Here is a 5,981-nt window from a genome sequence, read left to right on the forward strand (position 1 = left end):
TGTTGTAGGCTGTAAGAGCAAGTTACCTTTATTCTGTGTTCCTAGTTAACTGATTCAAGTTATCATCCAGCCATGGCTCAGTTAAGTTGAATAAACTTAAAATTGTATGCATTTACAACTTAACTGAGTCAAGTTAAGCCAATTTTTTTTTTTTACAGTGTACTACTATCCCATGACTTTGGTCCATGTGAACTGACTGCGTAAAGTGACTCTGGAAAGAATCACGTCCACACATACACCACAGATCAGTGCAGCGTTCTTTAGCTTCCATAGGACATGCATGGGACACAATACTCATATCTGTCCCATAACTTTTGTCATGGAGATGAGAAAGGATGTGGAGCTGATCTAAATGTACACTTGCAAGTAATGCAGCTGCTGGAGTTTCTGATCTGTAAACAGTGGTCCAGACCTCAACATCATTGATTGTATTGGAGATTATTTGCACTGTGGGAAGCAGAAAGTGCTTCTGAGAATGAATTTTGGAGGTGAGAGTTATATTTAGCCTTTGAGTGTGTGTGTTTTTGTTTTCTTTGTTTTCCTGATTTAAAAGAATAAATAACTTGTACTTAACCCTTGTGTGCTGTTCGGGTCTGTGGGACCCGTTTTCATTTCTATCAAATGATACAAAAAAAAAAAAAATTCTAACACAAACTCATTGGCATTGGCTCATTTTTTGTGAAAAACATATATCAAAACACATTTTCAATAAACACACACTGTACACCCCCCCCCCCAACCATTTATATTACATACAGTATGTTTGGCCAAGGGCTAATAAACATTGCTTCATTTGTAAATTTGAAACTAAACAAATTTTCTACTCATATCTTGAGTTTAATTCATTTTATTTTACATTTTATTAAAAAACTAATAAAAAAAAAAGAGTAGCACTTTTTAAAAGAAATGTAACATAAAAAGGTAAAGGGCAAATATTAACCATGTAAGCTGTTTATATTGCTTGCAATTTAGGTGAAGCGAGCATGTGTAAAGCATTTTAATGTAAAAATTGCTTCATTTTGCTGAATTAAATACAAGTAACAAAGTAAACGAGTAACAAACATATGAACACCACACAAGGGTTAAAAGCACAGTACTGTACTTACTCATAAACAGCACCATAATATAATTAATAAAAATGAGAAAAAATGGTTGGTTTTCCTTTGCGAGACCAAACTGTTGTGTTGTATTGTTCCACACACAGTAAGAAAAGTAAGTACAGATTTGTACTTAAAGGAGTACAAAGCTGTACCTTATACTGAGGTACAAAAAAGTACCTTTCAGTGAAAGCCCTCTTTTTACCCATGTTTTTTGTGTCAGTAAAGATTATAAAGATTATAAACATTATCATCAACTGAATATGTGTCAAGAATTGATGATCCAATATTGTCTGGCTTTAAAATAAAAAAAATGTGCAATTAAAATATATATTGTTTATCAGTACAGTGATACAGAATACTGAATGCACCTTTTGGCTGCAGGTTAAATGGTACAAATTTGTACTTATTGCTGTTAGGAATGACTTTGTACTTAAGAGGGAACAAATCTGACCCTGTAAAGACCAATATTGTACCTTTGAGTACAAAAAGTACTCATATCGTACCTCTGTTTTTTAGAGTGCATTGGGACAGTGGGTGATGTATGGGTTTAGGAGCGAGGCAGAAGGGAGAGCTGATTGGCTGAGCTGCAGTAGCAGCAGCAGTGTGCCTCTGACAGCGTCGAGACGCAGATAATTGGACGTCAGCTATTTTTTAAAAGTTATTAATTGACTGATTTGCATATTGTAAATGTCCGCATACCAAAGTACACAGAAACATCATCCTCGCCTTTAGCACAGTAGAACCTGAGACGGCGCTGTAGAGGCGTAAATTGCCACAATAAAAGTGTTTTTAAAAATTTTAAGCAGGACTGGTATGTTTTACTACTTCAAAGGAAGAAATATTTCAGCTATTAATGAAAAAGTATGATTTAGGGTTTAGTGGCTCTTTAATAGACTTTAGCATTTGATGCATTTACTGTTCTGCTTTTGACTCTTTGCCTTTAGGTCGATTGCAAACAAAAAGAACTTTGTAAACAGGCACCAGGGGAAGTTCCTGTGCATGAGTGTGTGTGTGTGTGTGTGTGTGTGTGTGTGTGTGTGTGTTGGCACACAGGGTTATTTTTGTGTTAAGCTGGCCACATGATATGCAGACATCTTGGTTACAGGTCAGGGTTGCCCTTGATTCTAGTTCTAGTGAGAGTGATGCACTTGTGAGTAGTAACAGTGTAGAGAAGTGAAGGAGTGCACATAGATTCACAATGAATCCATAGAAACATTATTAAGCTTAACAAACAAAGCTTGTAACAGGAATAAAAACTGAGGTTAGCTCTGTTCAGATGTCAGCCCTGCAGGATGATCTCATCCATAGCAACATCTGCTTTTACAGAGCGAACTTCCTCACTCAGTCACTGTCAGCATCATTAAAATACGGAATTGCGAAAACTAGTAATAATAAATTAACCTTAACCCCTTAGACCCTGTCTGTAGGCCTACTATTCATCACTCCCATAAACACACAGCTTTCATGATTAGATTATATGAACAATATTTCTGAGTGGAGAAGGGATAAAATATTGGGTTTAATGGTACCAGTGTGCTGAAACGACCATCCCTGCTAAGTCTAATATATTTTTTCTAAAAACTTGGGTTCAGGGTTGCTTTTCATGGGAGTTCTTCTTCTGGCCACGTCACGCGTCTTTACGTACTAACGTCTCTAGTAAAGCCTCTAAAAAAGGATCCGGCTCAGTTTTACTGAACACGAGTGGCTGGTGGAGCAATGGAGACTTCAGAAGAGGAAACTCAGAGCTCAGTAGCTCATTCACTCATAGTAAAAACAAAGAAACAAAGGAGTGAAGCAAGCTTTAAATATATAAGTATACAATAACTCTCTTACATCTTCTAAAGACATTACCCTCAGCAATTTCTGACTGAGTGCTCTCTCTCTCTCTCTCTCTCTCTCTCTCTCTCTTTCTCTCTGACCAAACATAACCTGGAATCGGATTTATCCGCGCAGAAAGGAGACCGCATCAAGTCAAGTCAAGAGGTCAAGAGGCTTTTATTGTCATTACATCTGAGTACAGGTACACAGTGTAATGAAATTACGTTCCTCCGGAACCATGTTGCAACATAGAACAACAAGCAATAGACAACATAAAGTGCAGGAGTGACGAAAGCGCAACATAAAATTATAAAATTATAACACTAAATAACAATAAATACAATAAATACAAAGGACGAGACAATTTAAAGACAGTGACAGGACAGTGCAGTACCGTTACGGTATAATAAAGTGTATAGTGAGGATAAGGTGCAGAGATGTGTGACATACTGTAACATATAGAACATATATAATCACAGCAGTTACTGAGGTAGAGTTTATAGTTTATCACACCCGCCCAGTTTAAAATGATTCTTCCGCATGCTCGGAACTGCCCTTTAAATCCCCTAAATCTTAAAACTTATGGACATCAGCTTATGGAAAACATAAAAAATGTTGTGATATATTTTCCCTAGCATGGGCCGGGAATTAATTGCGAAATATTCTCCAGAATGCTACGCTGTGCTGATGACCTCCTACTATCTAAATCATCAATAAAGTCATGCTTTTATTTAAAAACACTGGAGCTGAACATGAACATAAAAGCATATTGTAATAAATTATCCTTCATCAGTATGTTAGATTTGAATTTGTTTATATTAACAATTTAATAGGCCCCAAAATTGAACCCTGTGGGACTCCACACTTTCTGCACAGTTTCTGCATTGGAAGGGCCATTGAGAGCATCCTGGCCAGCTCTTTCTGGACGGTCCAGTGCATCCAGAGCAGCTGAGAAGATCATTGGCACCTCTCTCCCCTCCCTTCAGCTCCAGCCTCACAAGGAAAGCCCTCTGCCTGGCAGGAGATCCCACCCACCCACTACACAGCTTCATCAGCCTGCTGCCATCAGGGAGGAGACTGCAGAGTCTTGGGGCTAGGACCTGCAGACTGAGGGTCACACTCTAATATTTGGTTGGACCATCTTTAGCTTTGACTGCTGCACACATTCACTGTGGCATTGTTTCAATAAGCTTCTGCACAAGATTTATTTCAATCCAGTGTTGCTGGATAATTTTTTCTCCAAGATCTTGCAGCAGCATTGATGATGGTAGAGTCTGAACACTGCACAAAGCAGCTCTTCTCCATCCAGCACATCCCAAAGATTCTCAATGAGGTTAAGATCTGGACTCTGTGGTGAACTCTCTCTCAATCCATGTGTGAAAATGATGATCTCATGCTCCCTGAATCACACTTTCACAATTCCAGCTCCATGAATCCTGACTTTATCATCTTGGAATATGGCCGTGTTCATCAGAGAAGAATAAATCCATTGATGGAATAATCTGGTCTATATTCAGTATATTCAGGTAGTCCTCATTCTTTCAGCACATACTGTTGCTGAACCTAAACCTGCAGATCAACTGCAGCACCAACCAACCCCACATCATTTACTTACTTACATCCAGGTGGAGACTTTTATTTGGCCAGGCAGTGTAGATTACTGTTTTAATCTACATTTAGTGTCCATTTCATTCTTATATTATTTATAATTGTATTTATTTGTACTTTAGTCAACTATCGCTTTATGTTTTATTGCTGTAATGTTGGATAGGAGAGAAAGGCAATTTTAATCCTCTGTATGTACAGTATATTGACTTGACTTGATACAGGTTAATAACTGAAGATAAAGTTTATACTAGAAATCATGTGAGCCTTTCTCTCATCCTGTTGTTTTTACAGACAAACAGAAGTGTGCAGAGAGTAAGAGTGAGAGAGCAAAAGAAAAAGAAAGAGAGAGAGAGAGAGAGAGAGAGAGAGAGAGAGAAAGAGAGAGAGAGAGAGAGAGAGAGAGAAAGAGAGAGAAAGAGAGAAAGAGAGAGAGAGAGAGAGAGAGAGAGAAAGAGAGAGAAAGAGAGAGAGAAAGAGAGAAAGGGAGCGGACGGCCTCAAAACCACATTCACACCTTCCTGTGACAGAAATGTTGCCAAGCAACAGGACCTTCACTGGCATGATCTTCACTTGTGGCAACAACCTCAAGAGTTACAGACTGAGTCGAGGCACTGAGCTCACACTTCTAAACACAACTATGAAAACATGCTTTTTTTTTAAAGCACACTGACGTCTTAGACTTTTAAACTTCAGCTCAAAGATTCGAAAAATAAAGTAATACAGTATCTACAGTACAGCAAATGAATACTGAAGTGATCCAGACTATAAAAGAACTCATATCAAATCATGAAGTAAATTAAAAGTGCTGAACAAACCAAAATGCTGGTAAAATCTTCCTGCTCTTCCTCTCCTAGGAGAGTCCTGATGAGTGCCAGTTCCATCATAACGTTTTTGATGGTCTTTGCGGTGACTGAACTTCAGGATACTTTCAAAGTTCCTGAAATGTTTCGGATTGACTGACCTTAATTTCTTAAAATCATTTATTTCTTTATTTAGTTGAGTAGTTGTTGCTTCTCATAATCTGGATTAGAACATTACTGAAATATTCACTATTCACTGTATACCTGTAACTCTACCTCTTCACTACTTTACTTTAACTGATGCTCTCAAACACTTTATTAAGAGGCAAGAAATTCAAGTAATTAACTCTTGATGAGTTCAGCACAGCTGTTAACTGAAAGCCTGAATTTCAGGTGACTCTACTTCATATAAAGCTGTCATCTAAGCAGGAGGTTCTACTTTAAAGAATTTAAAATACAAAAATATATTGATATACTGATGTGTTGGTGTGTTTTTTAATACTATGTCAGAAAAACAGGACAAAACAGTCCAAACTATCCTTAAATCATGTGAATTTATATTTTTATCATATAGTCCACCCTTAGTAAGTGTAGGAAGTGACCTCCAAATGACTCTAAATCAGCCATACTTTTATAAAAAAATAAACGCTAGAGC

Source organism: Astyanax mexicanus, chromosome 10 (assembly GCF_023375975.1).
Source record: "Astyanax mexicanus isolate ESR-SI-001 chromosome 10, AstMex3_surface, whole genome shotgun sequence".
Classification (NCBI taxonomy): Eukaryota; Metazoa; Chordata; class Actinopteri; order Characiformes; family Acestrorhamphidae; genus Astyanax; species Astyanax mexicanus.